The 20457-nt window shown below is 46.1% G+C and overlaps 1 protein-coding gene and 1 non-coding gene across 4 annotated transcripts in view; both read left to right on the plus strand.

Moving 5' to 3' along the window:
- LOC126266830 (protein slit) overlaps positions 1-20457 on the plus strand; it is a 1561007-nt gene that overhangs the window by 1256855 nt on the left and 283695 nt on the right. The gene's annotated exons all lie outside the window — the stretch shown is intronic.
- On the plus strand, positions 7831-7905 carry Trnas-cga (transfer RNA serine (anticodon CGA)). The gene has a single exon. It is a non-coding gene; the product is annotated as a tRNA-Ser (tRNA).

Here is a 20457-nt window from a genome sequence, read left to right on the forward strand (position 1 = left end):
TTGGAAAATTTTGTCTAAGTCGTCTTGCTTCTTCCTACAATCACTCAACTTGACACAAACAAGGCTCGACGCAATATTATTATTATTATTATTATTATTATTATTATTCTTGTTAGACGCATAGCATTAACAGCCCAAAGTCTTCCAATTTGTGCCAGTTCAAAACTAAGGAGTCCAGCAATAACGTGATTCACAAAAAGTAAGTATAGTGCACATATCTCAACCTGTTTGAATTTAAATGGGGTTGCAGTGTGCAAGTGAAGCAATTGACATAGCTGAGAGTAGTAACATAGGGGAAGTATATTTTATAGCACGTGTCTACCCTCACTGTGGATAGTTAGCTTTTTTATCTGAGAAGGAGTTGTGGGTAATACTTGCGATGCACCGCAGATTGCTTCGTCATTCATTAGAACACACACACACACACACACACACACACACACACACACACACACACACACACACACACACACACACACACAAACAAACCATTCGTCTTTCATCTTTCATCATTTAAAAAAAGAATTTCCAAGAAAGATTTTTCATCTAAAGTTGATGTGCGGGGACGGGGGGGGGGGGGGGGGGGGAGTGCAAGCAGAGGGCAGGGGGAGAAGATGAGGGTACTAGCTAATGTCTGATGTGATTCCATGTAGGGGTAGCTCATCTATGGAAAGCAGCTCCAACGACAGTGAAGTCGCCGGTAGACGACAATTAGTTGGATGTCTACGCCTAATCACAGAACATGAAGGTCGGAGGCTTGCCCAATATACAAAGCAGGATAGGAGGCGATCTTTGGTGTATCTAACGACAGAGTAAAACGCTAGGCAAAGGTATTTCGGTGCATAGTGTTCAGCGCACATTGCTGAACATGGTGCTCCGCAGGAAACCTCTATTTTGACCCGACGACACACCAGTTACTATTCCAATGGGGATCAATGAGAGTTGAGTGCACATAAATGTAAGTGTCTCACTTATGTGCTAGCTCACTAGTTGGAAAGATTGATCGAAGATTGATTAGTATGCGCTGGATGAAGTGTGCCTGTCACAAGACAGGCCAAAGACACTGCCACTAGCAACACGCTACCAACGCCCTCTCGACAACATGTCTTTAGGCCGCCGCCGCTGACCGGAGGCCTCACTCAACCGCTCAGTCTCACTCAATCATCCAGTTTGGCATGTGACAGTTTACTCCCAGAGCGGGTGTATTTCGTCACAGGCTACGACAGTACAAAGCGACCAGATTAGTGTCTATAGCAGGTCTAGTTTATCTCAATCAGAATCAACCTTACCAGCAGTGAATAATGTGCTTTATATAAGTCTGCAAGAGGAACTTCTATCACAACACATGGTCTCTGTTCCAGATAAGTAAAGGTTTCCAGTCCACGTAAACAGTATTAATCCACGTGTGCATTTGTGTTGCAGATAGAGGATACCGGCTCGTTAGAATGAAATTACAATTAAATTAATACAATGAATTGATTACCCTTAGGTGCATACAGGCGTTGATATACGTCAATGGGGACAGTTGAAAATGTGTGCCCGACCGGGACTCGAACCCGGGATCTCCTGCTTATATGGCAGACGCTCTGTCCATCTTAGCCACCGAGGACACAGATGATAGTGCGACTGCAGGAAGTTATCTCTGGTACGCCTCCCTTGGGACCCACATTGCCAACTTATTGGCATACAAAAACCAGAAAACTGACCAGAATTCTATGCCGGCTACGTGTTCGCCAAGTACATACTGGAAAAATGATCCAAAGGTAGCTTTGGTGCAGCGTGAATTTGTCGGTCTAGAAATGTGAGTACTACAGTATTCGATCTGTCCAAGCCCAACTAGCAGATTAGAGCTTGTGTGTGTGTGTGTGTGTGTGTGTGTGTGTGTGTGTGAGAGAGAGAGAGAGAGAGAGAGAGAGAGAGAGAGAGAGAGAGAGAGAGAGAGAGAGATGATATGATATGAAAGGACACCTTATGATGAATTGAAGTGAAATACTCTTTTCAGTCTTTCACTGTTCACTGTCGACACGATGTTCCTTCACCAGGCTGTGCACTTACCTAGCGACTATCAACAATTCTGCTCGTTCACCCACGGCAACGTTCCCAGCGTAGTCTGTGGCCAGTCACCGCCGTGACAGCCGTGAGGCCGCCCACAATTGTTCCTCGACGCGTCCAATGAATATGAAGAGCGAGGCGCACCCTAGCGCCCTGCTGCGAGCCGTGTTCGCCTTACGAGTAATCTCGCTGGGGAGAGGCGCCTCACCAGACATTCAAATGCGTCCTGCCAGATCCCGTAAACAACGAAATTTCGTTTAACGTTCATGACGTAAAATCTCGTAGGTACGTTCTAATCGTATTCGGAATATTACGAGGGGGCTAGTCTGCGACAAGAGTTTTCGCCAAAACTGTGTTCCTGCTGGCCATTAGAACAAAAGGCAGCGATGTGAAGTCCCCGTCCAAACGGACAGAAAGTAATCTGAAAGTGAAAAGCACATGGACATTAGAAGCACGCCACATTCAAAATGGAAGAACGAAGCAGTTATACGAAGGCAGTAAGAACGAGGAGATTACAACTAACTGATGGCGCTATCCGCTACCAAGGCTCTAGGAAATTATACGCACGTGTCGGAGGGGGAAAAAATATTTGCGCTAATGGAGTTAAGACCGACGCTTTGTGTTTATTTCACTATTGTAATACTAGTAAATGCAAAGAAACGGAACTACAGTATTTTTGCCATCTTTCTTCTGATTTCGGACGTTTGCAAGTGCGTACTACAAATTTTCCACGCTACAGATGTTTATCTGCCTAAAAGTGACTGTTAACGATTCGCTCGGGTAGCTTCACACGTCAGCACGCCGCTTTCAGGATTCGGGAAGGAACTATCCACGGAGCCAGTCTTGGTTTCTAGGCGGTCTCCCACATCCTACTGGTCTCACGGTTCTAGGCGCGCAGTCCGGAAACGTGCGACTGCTACTGTCGCAGGTTCGAATCCTGCCTCGAGCATGGATGTGTGTGATGTCCTTAGGTTAGTTAGGTTTAAGTAGTTCTAAGTTCTAGGGGACTGATGACCACAGCAGTTGAGTCCCATAGTGTTCAGAGCCATTTGAACCATTTTGAACCACATCCTACCAGCTGAATACCGGGCTGGTACTGGCCACGTCTCGCCTCCGTTACACGATTTGCAAACATGTGCAGAACGTTCTCACTCTTTCTCATACGGTAACACTAGAAGCAAGCGGGGTACACACATTCCGTCTCGGAGAGTGAGGGGGGCGGGGGGGGGGGGGGGAGGGGTGAAGAGGAGGAGGTGGAGGAGGACAAGGAGGAGGGGTCGGGCCTCCGACCACCCTCTATCGTTAAAACTGCCAAATACAGATTACCATGCAAACACCGTGAACGTACAGAATAAATGTCCATTATAATTATCCGGGCTGTTATGCCGTGGTCGGTTGATGAATTCTGTGTCAATTCCCAACGTTTCGTCCCCGTCTGCGGAGGACATCTTCATGGGGGTCAGTAGCTCGATGGAAGGTCCAACACACCCACTGGCTGGCAGCAGGCCATAGTGGCCGAGCGGTTCTAGGCGCTACAGACCAGAACCGCGCGACCGCCACGGTCGCAGGTTCGAATCCTGCCTCGGGCATGGATGTGAGTGATGTCGTTAGGTTTAAGTAGTTCTAAGTTTTAGGGGACTGATGACCTCAGATGTTAAGTCCCATAGTGCTCAGAGCCATTTGAACCATTTTTGAACACCCACTGGCTCGCTCCTTACTGAAAGTAAGCAAAATCAGGAGAGCAGCCAGGCAGCCAACAAATATCCCCCATCCTGAACCGGCAGACCGCGTACAACCAGCTCCACATATACGTGGTTGCCTCCCACCTCGTACCTCGCGGCGTCTCAGCAGGTCGCCCGAGCAAATCTCAACTGCCACTCCCCCCTCGAATGCGGAAAACAAGGCAAGCAAAGATAAGAAACATCGAAGGATCGATAATGGACATCCAAGAGACTGGCGCGCCAATAACGAACGCCACGGCTCAATGAGTGTGTTTCCTACATTGCTTGCAAAATCAGAACCGATATTAAAGTTTCTGTGTAAATGTCTTACGTTTCATTTGCACGCTCACGTGGGATTCCTAGATAATCTGCGTGTAAATGCTTCTACGGAAATGGTAAACGTAAAGGGAGACTGAAAGGACGAGAATCGGAAGTTGGCGCCGTTGATTACGAGACCTGTGGGCCGCTTGTGGAATGCCGCCTGCGTCCTTGCGGCACCCCCTGGGCCACGGGCCCTGTAATATCAAAATTTGATACGCGCCTTTCCTCTCGTCTCGCCATTACACAGTGCCGACAACAAGCCGGCACTAATACCGTCTGCCGCGGGGTCAGCCTGCGACGTGGGCACACGCACACGCACACACGCACACACGTAATCGCCGTGGAGGCAGAGGCTCCCACAGGCGACAGAATGCCTTCACGCGGCCGCATTAGCCACGGTTCCCAGCGCGCAACGCACCGTGTCGGTAAACGCCGCGACGGCAAAACTACGCACGCATTAAACGCCGGCCGCCTTACCAGCTCAGAAATGCTTTCCTCCCATTTCTCCTATAGTGTGCGTCTGCAGAGAGGGGAGCCGATCCACAGTGAAAACACCCCTGCGACAAAGGCCGCTGACGCACCGAGTAGTAACATATTGTGCCTCAATCTCCTGGGCTAAATGTCTTCGCCTGCTGGCTTGTGATATGGCCGTGATCATCTATTTGCCTATATACCTCTACATCTATGCTCTGCAGACCACTGCGGTGTGGATGCCAGAGGGTAATTCCCCTCTTTCTTCTGATTCGCGTGTGGTGCAAGCAGAAAATGACTGCATCATCTGTTTTCGGGCTGTAATTGTTCTAATGTCTTCACGAGCAATACATAAAGAGTTGTAGTTGATCCACATTTATTATCAGTTTACGCACACATATAAGGACGTCTAAAAGTTTGGAGGGATATTAAATGAAATGGCCGGCCGGGGTGGCCGTGCGGTTCTAGGCGCTATAGTCTGGAACTGCGTGACCGCTACGGTCGCAAAATCGAACCCTGCCTCGGGGATGTATGTGTGTGATGCCCTTAGGTTAGTTAGGTTTTAGTAGTTCTAGGTGACTGATGACCTTAGAAGTTGAGTCCCATAGTGCTCAGAGCCATTTGAACCACTTTTTTTTAAATGGAATGATCACGTACGTTCAGTCGTAGGAAAACCAGGGGACAAACTTCGGTTATTGGTAGAATACTAGGGAAATGCAACCACTCTAGGAAGCAGATAAGCAGATTGCTTGTGAAACACTCCTTTGACACGTACCAACTAGGACTAACAGGGAATTACGAAAGTACACAATGTAGGGTGGTGCGAATGCTCGCGGACTACTTTGATTGATGGCAGAGCGTCAAGGATATTGGTTCAAATGGCACTGAGCACTATGGGACTTAACTGCTGTGGTTATCAGTCCCCTAGAACTTAGAACCACTTAAACCTAACTAACCTAAGGACATCACACACATCCATGCCAGAAGCAGGATTCGAACCTGCGACCGTAGCGGTCGCGCGGTTCCAGATTGTAGCACCAAGAACTGCTCGGCCACTCCGGCCGGAAAATTTTGTTAGTGTGTCATTTATATTCCTGATTTCTCGTATTACAAAGAAGGTGTTTTTAATTTTTAATTGGTATTTATTGTTCTTCTGCATAAAATCGTGGTCCCCCTTTTTTTAATAAAGTATACGCTGTGTAAAGGGTTATTTGAGTAAAGAGGACACATTGTAAGCTGCAAGCTCAGTTCAAATTTTGTTCTTTAGCTGCCATGTTGTTCTCTACTGATGCCAAGTTGAAATTGTAATATGTGGTTTTATTACATGAACACTCAACTCTTTAATATTTGGAATGTACTGTGTGTGCTCGATGTGATTATCTTATAATATAATATGATCTTCATGTCTGATTTTTAAGTTTTATACTTTTTTTACCACTGAAGATGGTCACACTGTGACAAATCGATTTGCTGCAATAAATGATTTCAAAAGTATTACGACTGAGGCTCCCATTTTTCTCGTTTACTGTACTAATATTGCGGTCGTTGAGCACGCGGTTCCCAGTGGAACAAGCTTTGGGGTGAGTTTGAACGTCGATTTCGCTCCAGACACCGGCGTCCAACATCACTGCATAAAAAGAGTGGAGTAGACTTGTGGAGTAGCTTCTCGTGACAGACACATTAATAAGCAGTGCTTCTTGAGACGCTCGAGGTGAAAGGGTGTTGCCACTCGGCAGTAGATGCCTGGAGACGAGTGATACTGAGTGGTGAATCACGCTATACCAGGTGGCAATCAGGTGGAAGGGTTTTGCTTAGACGACCACCTGGAAAACGCTGTCTTTCATGTGTGGTGCCAACAGTGAAGTACAGATGAGGTTCTGTTGCGACTTGGGGATGTTTTTCGTGGTTTAGCTCTTAAGGAAGTTTTTAATGGAGAAGAATAAGAACACATTTTATATCATTGTGCCGGCCGGGGTGGCCGAGCGGTTCTAGGAGCTACAGTCTGGAACCGCGCGACCGCTATGGTCGCAGGTTCGAATCCTGCCTCGGGCATGGATGTATGTGATGTTCTTAGGTTAATTAGGTTAAAGTAGTTCTAAGTTCTAGGGGACTGATGATCTCAGAAGTTAAGTCCCATAGTGCTCAGAGCCATTTGAGCCATTTTTATATCATTGTGTACTGCGTACAATACAGGAATAGTCTGGAGACGATGAGTGTTTCTGTCGTGACTCTTGAAATTTTCCCGACATAAAGAGTACTCCACGAAGCTTCAGGATTGTAGTCGGATGAGTCGACGTCTTGCCACGATATCTCGACTGACAACTATTCAGCCGTCTTCACGTGAGTGGCAAATCGAAAAAAGTGACTAACGACGGAATATTATTGATTAATAATTCTTGACCTCGAAGTGCTACACATTCACCTGAAGATGGGTCGGCGGTTGTCAGCCGAAATATCGTCGCCAGAAGTTGTCGTTATCCGGCTGCAGTCCCGAAACTTCGTGTAATATTTCTGTCACCCTGACAATGTACGCTCTCAAAAAGCAGTATCTGTGGCTAATGACAATGCTAAAATGGAGTGGCCTGCTCCAAAGTCCCAATCTGAAGCCAAGTGAAGACCTTTGGGGTGAGTCAGAACGTTGACTTAGCTTCAGACCCCCGGCGTCCAACCAACTGTGGTCTCGGGTTTCGAGAAAGAAGGGGCTGCCATCCCTATACACATTTTCAAACACCTCATTGAAACTTCTGAAATTTTCCCGTCGTGTTTCTTCTTCTAATAATTTCTGGGTATGCAGCCGGATCCTGTCTACATTCTGCCACGATATTTCGGCCCAGAGACGTCCGGCCATCATCAGGTGAGTACACGACTACTAGTTGTGTACTCACCTGACGATGGCTGACGTCTCTGGGCCGAATATCGTGGCAGAATGTCGACGGGATCCGGCTGCATACGTGGAAATTATTAGAAGACCTCTTTGAAAGTGTCCCCAGCAGAGTTCAAGCTCTCACAAGGGCAATGATTGCACACAACCCAAGTTAATATCCACTAATAGGTGTCCGCGTATCTTACATCAGACAATGTAGTCATTTTCATGTTGGGTTAGACGCCCAAAGTTAGACGTACGAAACTTCCTGGCAGATTAAAACTGTGTGCCGGACCGAGACTCGAACTCGGGATCTTTGCCTATCGCGGGCAAGTGCTCTACCTTGGAAGGTAGGAGACGAGTACTGGCAGAATTAAAGCTATGAGGACGGGGCGTGAGTCGTGCTTGGATAGCTCAGTTGGTAGAGCACTTGCCCGCGAAAGGCAAAGGTCCCGAGTTCGAATCTCGGTCCGGCACACAGTTTCTAATCTTCCAGGAAGGTTCATATCAGCGCACACTCCGCCGCAGAGTGAAAATCTCATTCTCAGACGTACGAAATTATAAAATTAGCTAAATCTGCGCGGAAAACGTCGCAGAAAGGTAAGTTAGGAGGGGAAGGTCGGGGTACGTCGGTACGGCTCCGAAGCAGAGAGAAGGCTGATCAGCCAGCGCGCCCGTATCCTGCGTGCTGACGTCTCCGGCCGGAGTGACGCGTGCTGCGGTCAGCGGGAGGCATCCGGCCGCGACGGGGTGGCAGGAGGGAGGGAACAGAGCAGGACACGCATGTGCGTGAGTCCACGTGTGAGCGCGCTAACTGGCCGCCGCTCGCCAAGGAGGATGTACGCTCGCGTCCGCCCGCGCTGGGCCTCCACGGCCACGTCACGTGCTCACCTTGCGGCCCGAGCCTGCTGCACCAAAGTACAGTCGCCGCTCTCGCCCACTGTGCGCCAATATGCGTAACACTACCGACCTCCCATGGACCGCCGCGTGCCGAGACACTCGACTGGGCTGCCGTACAAGGGCGCAAGCAAGGAAATAGTCGAGTAGGAATCAATAAGCATTCAGTCAGGAGACCTATTCAGGACCCCATGGTACTGAACATCCAAATGCTATACGTGGTGTCACCGCCAGACACCAAACTTGCTAGGTGGTAGCCTTTAAATCGGCCGCAGTCCGTTAGTATACGTCGGACCCGCGTGTCGCCACTATCAGTGATTGCAGACCCAGCGCCGCCACGCGGCAGGTCTAGTCTAAAGAGACTCCCTAGCACTCGCCCCAGTTGTATAGCCGACTTTGCTGGCGATGGGTTGGGGGTTGTTCGGGGGAGGAGACCAGACAGCGAGGTCATCGGTCTCATCGGATTAGGGAAGGACGGGGAAGGAAGTCAGCCGTGCCCTTTCAAAGGAACCATCCCGGCATTTGCCTGGAGAGATTTAGGGAAATCACGGAAAACCTAAATCAGGATGGCCAGACGCGGGATTGAACCTCCCGAATGCGAGTGCAGTGTGCTAACCACTGCGCCACCTCGCTCGGTGCTAGCGATGGTTCACTGTCTGCATACGCTCTCATTTGCAGAGACGACAGTTTAACATAGCCTTCAGCTACGTCATCTGATACGACCTAGCAAGGCGCCATATTCAGTTACTATAATTACTATCTTCAAGAATGTATTCTGAACAGATAATTTTGTGAATCATGTACCGTCAAGAGCGACGTTCATCATTAATGGATTAAAGTTAAGTATCAAACTAATTACGTCCGCTTTCTGAATTCTCATTCCTTGTCATGTTCCAGACCTCACGTCAGTATAGTTCTTCCCTCCTCACGCCAGCCAGAGTGAGCTAAAACGCGTGCATTTCGGCCTCCACTCGTAACACGGTGTTGGTTCTTCTGCTAACACAAAATTATATCTGTAGACTAAGGGGACAAAAGTCATGGGATACATCTTAAAAATCGTCTCGGACCGCGTCCTGGCCGGCGTAGTGCAGCAAATCGACGTGGCATGGACTCAACAAGCCGTTGAAAATTCGCTGCAGAAATATTGAGACATGCTTCCTCCGTAGCCGTCCATAACTGCGAAAATGTTAATGGGGCAGGATTTTATGCTCGATCTGCCTCTCGATTATGTCACGTAAATATTCTGTGGTATTCATGTCGGGCGATCAGGTTGGCCAAATCATTCGCTCTCACTGTCCATGAGTGGCTGCAAAGCTGCACAAGGTAGCCGCACGGTCTAGGGCGTCTTGTCACGGTCCGCGCGGCTACCCCAGTCGGAGGTTCGATTCTCCCTCGGGCACGGGCGAGTGTGTTGTCCTTAGCGTAAGTTAGTTTAAGTTAGCTTAAGTAGTGCGTAAGCTTAGGGACCAATGACTTTAGCATTTTGGTCCCATAAGACCTTACCACAAATTTCAAAAAATGGTTTCAAATAGACTCCAAATGGCTGAACACCTCCATTTCCAGTCAATGATCGGTTCAGCTGGAACAGAGGACGCAGTCCACTCCGCGTAAACACAGCCCACACCATTGTTGAGCCATACCAGCTGGCACAGTACCTTGCTGACAACTTGGGTCCATGCCATCCTGAGGTCTGCGCCACAATCGAACCCTACCATCAACTGAAATCGGGGCTCAGCCAACCAGGCCACGGTTTTCCAGTCGTCTCGGTTCCAACCGATATGGTCACGAGCCCAGGAGAGGAGCTGCAGGTGATGTCGTGCTGCGCATTCGCATCAGTTGTCTGCTACCTTAGCCCTTTGACGGCAAATTTTTGCCGCACTGTCTTGACGAATACCACAGTCATTTCTGCTGTCGTTTCAAGCAGTCTTGCTTGGCTGTTAGTACGGGAAGCTATGCAAACGCCTTTAGTCAATTTCAGGTCTGTGCATAATATGTTGGTAGCACTTCGTCGCCTTGCCTGTTATACTGCGTAGCAGACTTTAAAGCTGTGCGGATCAGCATAACGAAAAGGCGAGGGGTCTCGCTCGTTTTTTCCACGACTGTACATATCGCTACCCAATGATTTTTGCCATTTCAGTGTAACTTTTCTATAAAATCCAGTAAACGATTTTGTCTGCCCTCATCTTCAGAGGAGTTAATTAGATTTAAACGACTTTTTTTCTTCCTCAGATAGGTGTTGTGCTACAGCAAACAACGTCTTTCCGTCGGCTGGTCTCTGTTGGAGTTACTATGAGGGCGTGCTAAGAGTAATGCTTCCAAATTTTTTACGTGAAAGCTCTTGAGGATTTTTAAATAACACAAACTTTATTGTCATCCTACATGTTTATTCTTCATCGCTATGTACTTGCAGCCTTCTGCTACTAGAGGGCACCGAATTGTACCGTGTAACGTGGGGGTGTGTGACGTAACTTTTTCTGTGCGTGAGCAAAATCGTGCTGTAATCGATAAAGTCAAACGTTCTAGAGAGATGGTATCAGCAAATTGCCCCATTGCTACTGGTAAACCTTTCGGGGTATAAGATCGTGGTTCATGAAATTGTTCTGTTCCTAACGTTTCGTCCAGAATTGCGCTGACTATCTTCAGAGGCTTGGCCACTTGCTCAGTCGGCAATGCCACTGGTGATGTCCAGCGCAGTTCTGGATGAAACGATGGGAGCAGAAGAGTTTCGTGAACCATATCCTTATACCTCGAAAGGTGTACCACCCGCTATGTCATCGGGTCGTGAAAGCCTTCATTCCGAACTGGTCCGTGTTTGGTGAAATGTGTTCGTCACCAGAGAGACCGTGTTGAGAAAGAAATATGTTGATATGAAGAATAACGATGTGAAATGTTAATAAGTTTGTCATATTTAAAAATCTTTCAGTTTTGACATAAGAAAGCAAGTCCACGACGTATGCCTGAGCAGGTAGATCCGGCCACGCACGTAGCTGGTAACGGCTCTGTTTTTTCGAGTCGAAAGGCTACTGGAACATAGCGTCAGATCGGCAAATAAAAGGTCTGGTAGTCGCCACGTCCCCCCATGCAGTTTGAGCTTCAAGGCGCACTGGCAGCTGCAAGCATCACTGTTCGTGGACGCGACTTGCTATAGGCAATAACCCCCTTGCTGTAGTAGAGGTTTGACGTTCGTTACTGAGGACAGAACACAGCAATGTGGTTAGAATTCACTAGAGTCATAGTTAGCCCAATGAGCTCGAGCATGTCGCGCTCTGATCGAAAACCGACGACGCCAACAATGTGGTAGGAACCATCGATTTCCTGTCAGAAAGGTCACAGTTCGTATTAATTGATGGAAAGTCATCGAGTAAAACAGAAGTAATATCTGGCGTTCCCCAAGGAAGTGTTACAGGCTTATAGGCCCTTTGCTGTTCCTATCTATATGCAAGCAGGAGATAATCTGAACAGCCCTCTTAGGTTGTTTACAGATGGTGCTCTTATTTACTGTCTTGTAAACTCGACAGATGATCAAAAACAGTAACAAAATGATTTACACAACATATCAGTACAATGATAAAAGTGGCAGTTGACTCTAAATAATGAGACACGTGAGGTCATCCGCAGAAGTACTATGACGAATCCATTAAATTTCGGTTATACAACATATCATACAAATCGAAAGACTGTGATTTCAGGTAAATACTTAGGGATAAACTGGAACGATCCCAAAGATAATGTTGCCGCGAAAGCGAACCAAAGACTGCGATTTATTGCCAGAACACACAGAAAACGCAAGAGGTTTGCTAAAAAGACTGCCTACACTACGTTTGTTCCTCCTCTTCTGGTCTATTGCTCTGCGGTGTGCGATCCGCATCAGATAGGACTGACGGAGCACATCAAAACAGTTCAAAGGAAGCAGTTCGTTTTGTACTCTCGCAAAATAGGGGAGAGAGTACCATGGATATGATACGCGATTTGGTGTGACAGTTATTAAAGCAAAGGCGTTTTTGGTTACGGCTCCATCTTCTCGTGAAATTTCAAACACCAACTTTATTCGCCGAAACCGAAAATATTTTGTTGGCACCTACCCACAGAGGGAGAAACGATCACCATAATAAAACAGGAGAAATCAGAAGTCGCACGGAAAGACTTAAGTATTCGTTTTTCCCCCGCGCTGTTCGAGAAAAGAATGGTAGAGAAGTAGCTTAAAGACGGAGGAGGAGATTAAAGTTAAACGTCCAATAGACAAGTAGTAGTTTAAAGGTGGTTCGATGAACCCTCTCCCAGACACTTGATTGTGAACTGCTGAGTAATTATCACAACAACGAAGACAAAAAAAGAGCGAATAGTGGGAAGGGGGGGGGGGGTGTCGTGAACAACGTACTATAATCCGGACCTTCGAGTGTTGAGCTTTGGTGTGGGGAGGGGCGTTTAAAGCTATTTTAGGTTTTTCTTGCATTACTCGAAAGCCGCTGCTTCTTTCGAAAAAGGTTCCCAGAACGAAATTTAACTACATTAAATTTCCTACAAAAAAATCTTGTTCATTTTTTTAGAACTAATAGTTTATGCGTTTCAGCGGATGGAAAAACTGCAAATTCTTAAAAATAGTTTTTTAATGGTATAAAATTAATGTTTTTTTGTTACGAGGGTAGCCCAGAAAGTAACGCACCGCGTTTATCTTCAACAATTCTTCATTGATGATAATGAGAATTAGACACAAAAGAAAGGTGTTTTATCTAAACACCCTATTTTTTCAAGTAATCTCCATCCCGTTCTATGGCCTTGCTCCAGTGCGAAACAAGGGCGTGTATGACTTGTCCGTACCAGTCTTCGAATATCCAACAGTGCGAATAATTGCATCCACACTTCCTCTACTGATTGACAGATGCAACTATCGAGAACATTGACTTTGCTACAACATCTCGAGACAAGAAGAATCATATACCACTCAAGTCTGTCGCTGCTCAAGCCTTGCTGGACGGACCTTCTGTTTTCTGTGGCTGCAGACTTAATTTCAGTTTAGATATTAATGATTCATTTGGTCATGGTAACGGATGGTTTACTGTAGCCATTGTTCGTGGAGGTTCTGGAGTACCAAATGTTCCCGGACTCGAAAGTTTCGTTGACAGAGACATTATTGCATTTCGCACCTACCATATGGCCGAACTTGCTAATAAAGACTTTGGTAAATCTGCTTATATGTCGACTTCTGCTTTGTCTTTATATACTCGCGAATGACAACATCAGCTCACTGCAACAGGTGTGACAGCCATGGATGGTCTCCCGGACCGCTGCAAATCGTGGAGCTCCGCCGAACCGCCTTCTGATGACCTCACCCTCCGTGCCCAGCAGATGCTCCATAGCCTTTGCACAAGCTTTTGTGCATTCCCCACAGTTTCTTCCTCTGCAGTGAGAAATCAATGACGGCACGTTGCTTGCAACGTACGTCAGCTGCAGACGCCATTTTGAAACTGTCCTGCAGCTCACTATCTGTCGAAAGTGACGGAGACTTCAAATAATACATACGTAACGTTTGGCATTCGCACCATTGTTTTCGGCTGAGAAAAAAAAAACGGTATATTACTTCCTGGGCAACCCTCGTAAACGAAGTGGGTTAAGACCAAATATTAAGTGATTGTACCATATCTAAGTACGGTAGATACATATTGTCGGATAAATTGTGTTCTGGGGACCTGACAGGTAGCAGTGGAAGGGAGCGGGGGTGGAGGGTAGAAATGTCATCATATCTAGGTCACTTACTTCCCTCATTTGCGGGTCTGCAAAATGAAGATCGAGCAGCTGAGTCTGTACTCTCTATGGCCCACTACACGCTGTTTCACAACCATACCGACCCTTCCGCAGCACGACTTGTAAACCACTGGCGACGCAGTGCGCACACACACCTAGAGAGTGTTTATTTTCCACAAAATCCATTGTGGGCAGACACGCCTGGGAGGTGTGTTAATGTTTTTTGTTGTAGTCTTCAGTCCTGCGACTGGTTTGATGCAGCTCTCCATGCTACCCTACCCTGTGCAAGCTTCTCCCAATTCTTACTGCAACCCACATCCTTCTGAATCTGCTTAGTGTATTGGTCTCCCTCTACGATTTTTACGCTCCACGCTGCCCTCCAATGCTAAATTTGTGATCCCTTGATGCCTCAGAACATGTCCTACTAACCGGTCCCTTCTTTTTGTCAAATTGTGCCACAAACTCCTCTTCTCCCCAATTCTATTCAATACTTCATCATTAGTTATGTGATTTACCCATCTAATCTTCAGCATTCTTCTGTAGCACCACATTTCGAAAGCTGCTATTCTCTTCTTGTACAAATTATTTATCGTCCATGTTTCACTTCCATACATGGCTACACTCCATACAAATACTTTCAGAAACGACTTCCTGACACTGAAATCTATACTCGATGTTAACAAATTTCTCTTCTTCAGAAACGCTTTCCTTGCCAAGGCCAGTCTACATTTTATATCTTCTCTACTTCGACCATCATCAGTTATTTTGCTCCCCAAATAGCAAAACTCCTTTACTATTTTAAGTGTCTCATTTCCTAATCAAATTCCCTCAGCATCACCCGACTTAAGTCGACCACATTCCATTATCCTCGTTTTGCTTTTGTTGATGTTCATCTTATATCCTCCTTTCAAGACACTGTCCATTCCGTTCAACTGCTCTTCCAAGTCCTTTGCTGTCTCTGATAGAATTAGTGGAACACATATACAGGGTATTTAAAAAATGACCGGTATATTTGAAACGGCAATAAAAACTAAACGAGCAGCGATAGAAATACACAGTTTGTTGCAATACGCTTGGGACAATAGTACATTTTCAGGCGGACAAACATTCGAAATTACAGTAGTTACAATTTTCAACAACAGATGGCGCTGCAAGTGATGTGAAAGATATAGAAGACAACGCAGTCTGTGGGTGCGCCATTTTGTACGTCGTCTTTCTGCTGTAAGCGTGTGCTGTTCACAACGTGCAAGTGTGCTGTGGACAACATGGTTTATTCCTTAGAACAGAGGATTTTTCTGGTGTTGGAATTGCACTGCCTAGAACACAGTGTTGTTGCAAACAAGACGAAGTTTTCAACGGAGGTTTAATGTAACCAAAGGACCGAAAAGCGATACAATAAAGGATCTGTTTGAAAAATTTCAACGGACTGGGAACGTGACGGATGAACGTGCTGGAAAGGTAGGGCGACCGCGTACGGCAACCACAGAGGGCAACGCGCAGCTAGTGCAGCAGGTGATCCAACAGCGGCCTTGGGTTTCCGTTCGCCGTGTTGCAGCTGCGGTCCAAATGACGCCAACGTCCACGTATCGTCTCATGCGCCAGAGTTTACACCTCTATCCATACAAAATTCAAACCCGGCAACCCCTCAGCGCCGCTACCATTGCTGCACGAGAGACATTCGGTAACGATATAGTGCACACGATTGATGACGGCGATATGCATGTGGGCAGCATTTGGTTTACTGACGAAGCTTATTTTTACCTGGACGGCTTCGTCAATAAACAGAACTGGCGCATATGGGGAACCGAAAAGCCCCATGTTGCAGTCCCATCGTCCCTGCATCCTCCAAAAGTACTGGTCTGGGCCGCCATTTCTTCCAAAGGAATCATTGGCCCATTTTTCAGATCCGAAACGATTACTGCATCACGCTATCTGGACATTCTTCGTGAATTTGTGGCGGTACAAACTGCCTTAGACGACACTGCGAACACCTCGTGGTTTATGCAAGATGGTGCCCGGCACATCGCACGGCCGACGTCTTTGATTTCCTGAATGAATATTTCGATGATCGTGTGATTGCTTTGGGCTATTCGAAACACACAGGAGGCGGCGTGGATTGGCCTCCCTATTCGCCAGACATGAAATGCTGTGACTTCTTTCTGTGGGGACACTTGAAAGACCAGGTGTACCGCCAGAATCCAGAAACAATTGAACAGCTGAAGCAGTACATCTCATCTGCCTGTGAAGCCATTCCGCCAGACACGTTGTCAAAGGTTTCGAGTAATTTCATTCAGAGACTACGCCATATTATTGCTACGCATGGTGGATATGTGGAAAATATCGTACTATAGAGTTTCCCAGACCGCAGCGCCATCTGTTGTTGACAATTGTAACTACTGTAATTTCGAAAGTTTGTCTGCTTGAAAATGTACTGTTGTCCCTAGCATATAGCAACAAACGGTGTATTTCTATCGCTGCTCGTTTAGTTTGTATTGCCGTTTCAAATGTACCGGTCATTTTTGAAACACCCTGTATTAGTTACTAATAATACTGCACATAGCCTCGCGGAATGGCCGAGTGCTTCTAGGCGCCATGTCACGCATTGCGCGGCCACTCCCGCCAGTCGTTCGAGGCCTCCCACGGTCAGTGTGTGTGTGTGTGGGGGGGGGGGGGGGGTATTATTTTATTATACTTTGGCTTAATTATATCATTTTCATACCTCTAATTCTCTGTTGTAGATGAAACACTTCTTAGGCTCCCACCTGTGGACTTACCATCCGTTTCGGATTTGTTGTTGATAACAGTCCAATAAGTTTAGAAAGTTATCTGTAGGCAACCTGGTCATAACCCCTTTATTAAATGTAGCCTGGAACTGAAATCCATGCTATTTGCGAGACTTGATACTACTTATTCTCCGAAAGTTAGCTGTCAAATTTAAAAACTGGCATACATAAAAATATAAACACTCCTGAGAATTGTGGGAAGGGAATTGGGGGAGGGGCAGGTTCATGAGCCACATCAACCCCCTCCCACTCCCTCTCCTCTCTTGGATACTACCGTCGTGTGAATAAAACAATCTGTGTATGTGTCGGTGATGTTTTGTAACTACTCTTTACATCCCTAACAGTTCCTTGCGGATCGTCCTATTACTGTGCGTCGTGAAATCGTGGAGCGGGCGCCGTGCGGCCCCACTAATTCGCGAGAGCGCAGCAGGGCTTCGCTACCCTCCGACAGCCGCGGGCGCGCGCAGCACTTAGCGCCTGCCCCGGTTCCCACGCCCCCCACCCCCACTTCCCTACAATCCGCCCCCACCTAGCGCCGGAACAATGCCGCCTGATTGCCAACACGGGCGCCCCTGGCTGCAGCGATGCTGTCAGGGGAATCTCGCACACTGCTCTACCTGCTGGACGCCGTGTTCTGTAGCCGCGCTCTATTCTACAGCAGGTCTCACTCTCTGTGCGGCACAGAATTAAGGGAGATTAGCTGTCGATGAACCACGTAAAGAATATGTGTAAATAAATCCTTGGTTGTTGCAATAAACATTTTATTTCCAGTCTAACCAACATTATCTCATGCATTTCATTACGGGAGACACAGAAATCATAAATATTCACTGTGCAGTGTTGCGAGGCTTCTGCTTAACTACAGATTTACTTTTTTATCAGTTGATTTGTTTTCACCACGTAACGCCGGCTGTTTACGTCCTTCTTCGTTCCTGAGCGATGTATCACTTTTCGTTCTGACGCCGCAACTTCCTTTCCTGTATCTTTACTACTTTTTATCTATATAAATGATGAACTATTGGTTTTGCCGTTTAACAACTTTTTAATAACTGTGGAAGTATTACAGGCATCGGGTCCTACCTAATGTGTCACCCGCCTATACGTTTTACATGAACCATTCAAGACTCGATCGATCTGTTTACGAAGAGAAAGCAGAATATCTCTTCCTTTGACATGGTCCAACAACGACCTAGGAAGCTGGACGCCCTCGCGGCCCAGGCTCTTCCATGGCTCGCGGTAGTTTGCAGCATTTGTTTTATTCCTTGCCCACTTGCCGCTACGTCGAACTTTCGTGGTGATCGTTGGGCAACGTCTTCCACGTTACCTGCAACATAAATAAATTTTCTTCCCACAGTATTTCTGAAAACCCAAAAACAAACTTTTAGAACATAATAATAATAATAATAACTGTTCTTACAATTATTCGTATAAGTCTTGGTCGATTTAATGAGGGGTGGGACAGGCCTAAGCCTTGTGACACCACAACTGTTAATGAAATATTTGAAAAATAAAAACATGTACCACCGACCCAATCAAAGCGACTGTTTTCCTTCGTTGTGCCACGCGTCGCCATGTATAGCTTGTAGAGTAATAGCTGTCAAGTGCTATACACATATAATAAGTGTCAATGCATTTCTTTTTTTTTTAATTTTTAGGTGTTTTCCTTGGCGTCTGAAAACGAATAATATATTCGAAACTAAGGAGGCTAAAAGTAGCAACGTTTCTTCGAATTAAAAAGAGAATACTTTTGACTGATTACCAAAATACGTACCAACTGTTACGAAAAATATAATGGAAAACGATTACTAAACTTCGATCACACGATAAATCAGTCAAATCTACAGGCAGTAAATTCAACTAAATACCTAGGAATTGCAATTACGAACAACTTAAATTGGAAAGAACACACAGAAAATGTTGTGGGGAAGGCAAACTGAAAACTGCGTTTTATTGGCAGAACACTTAGAAAATGTAACAGATCTACTTCACTGCGCTCGTTAAGCACTGCTGTCCGGTCTGGGATGCTTGCCAGATAGGATTCACGGAGAACATCTAGAAAGTTCAAAAAAGTGCAGTACGTTTTCTATTATCGAGAAATAGGGGAGAGACTGTCACTGACATGATTCAGGATTTGGGTTGGACATCATTAAAACAAAGGCGTTTTCGTTGCGGCAGAATCTTCTCACGAAATTTCTGTCACCAACTTTCTCCTCCGAATTTTGTTGACGCCGACCTACATAGGGAGAAACGATCATCATAATAAAATAAGAGAAATCAGATCTCGCACGGAATGATGTTCGTTTTTTTTCGCTCTCTATTCGAGATTGCAATAATAGAGAACTATTGTGAAGGTGGTTCGATGAACCCTCTGCGAAGCACTTACATGTTATTTGCGGAGTATCCATATAGATGAAGAATTTTGTTCATAGTGGTCTATTTAGGCCTTACGTTAGGCAAAATTCGAAGTGGCTCCTTCAAGGCAATTCGCACGGCATCGCGTAACGATAGTGTCTCCGTGCACCACGTAATTTTGTATTGCGAATACTCCAAAACGGCTGCAAAAATATAATCAGTGTTATCATATCACTACAACGTTTCAGTCGTTAATACTAGTCAATGTCTAGAACATGGTGCAAGCCTTACCTTCTTTCGCTACTGTTTCGTGTCTCCTCGGAACAACTCACCACTAAGGTGACGATTTTTTGGCGACAAGATGTAGACTTAATGAATATGCTTCTATTATCAACATACACAGAGAAATCAGTTATGGTTTCGCAGCATTTAGGAAAAACAGTTCCATAGAGAGCGAAGGATAATTTCCCATTTCGTCGAGTAGCGTCGTAAAATCTTCAGTTTAATACGTGATAGAAAGGGTTTCAATATCGAAACGCTTGCCATCTTCTGACCAAAATTAAATCTTATGTGACAGTACTCCGTCGCAGTGTTTCCGTGTCAGTAAGCTGCCTAGTGAAGTTTCTTCTTGGGGCCTCACCTTGCACCTTTGCGGACTGATCGAGAGCTGGTACGCTGTCAGAAATTAATATTCTCTGGTGCGCTATTAAGGTACATTTCAAATCTCATCGAAATGAAAGCTGCAGTATTTACTGTGTCGCCACTCTAAAGAAATTTTTCACTTTTCGGGTAGGTAGATAATTCCAGTTTTAACTCATCATGACATTTAATAATTAAATCCGGTTTTGTTGATTACAAGTTGAAGTTAGCTTGGGAGTGTCTCACGAATGACGTGAATCACTGCAGGGGTCCTCGTTAGAGAGAAAGCCACAAGACTGTGTGTGTGTGTGTGTGTGTGTGTGGGTGTGTGTGTGTGTGTGTGTGTGTGTGTGTGTGTGGACGCGCGCGCGCGCGGCTCACCAGAGTTGCCAATTTGTAGAGGCTTTGAATTAAACGGGGAGGTAATACTTAAGCTGGTGAGCTCTTACATAATCCATAATAATGTACAAAGCAAACAAGCTGCGATCGTCAGTTTCCAACTCTGTGAATACAGAAATTGAATCAGAGTATAGGGGAATTAAGCATGCTAAATGGACTCTGGCCTACTCATTTGCGACGTGGATAACTTGTAAACTAAGTTTCATTCATGGATACT

The sequence above is a fragment of the Schistocerca gregaria genome, chromosome 4 (assembly GCF_023897955.1).
Source record: "Schistocerca gregaria isolate iqSchGreg1 chromosome 4, iqSchGreg1.2, whole genome shotgun sequence".
Lineage (NCBI taxonomy): Eukaryota > Metazoa > Arthropoda > Insecta > Orthoptera > Acrididae > Schistocerca > Schistocerca gregaria.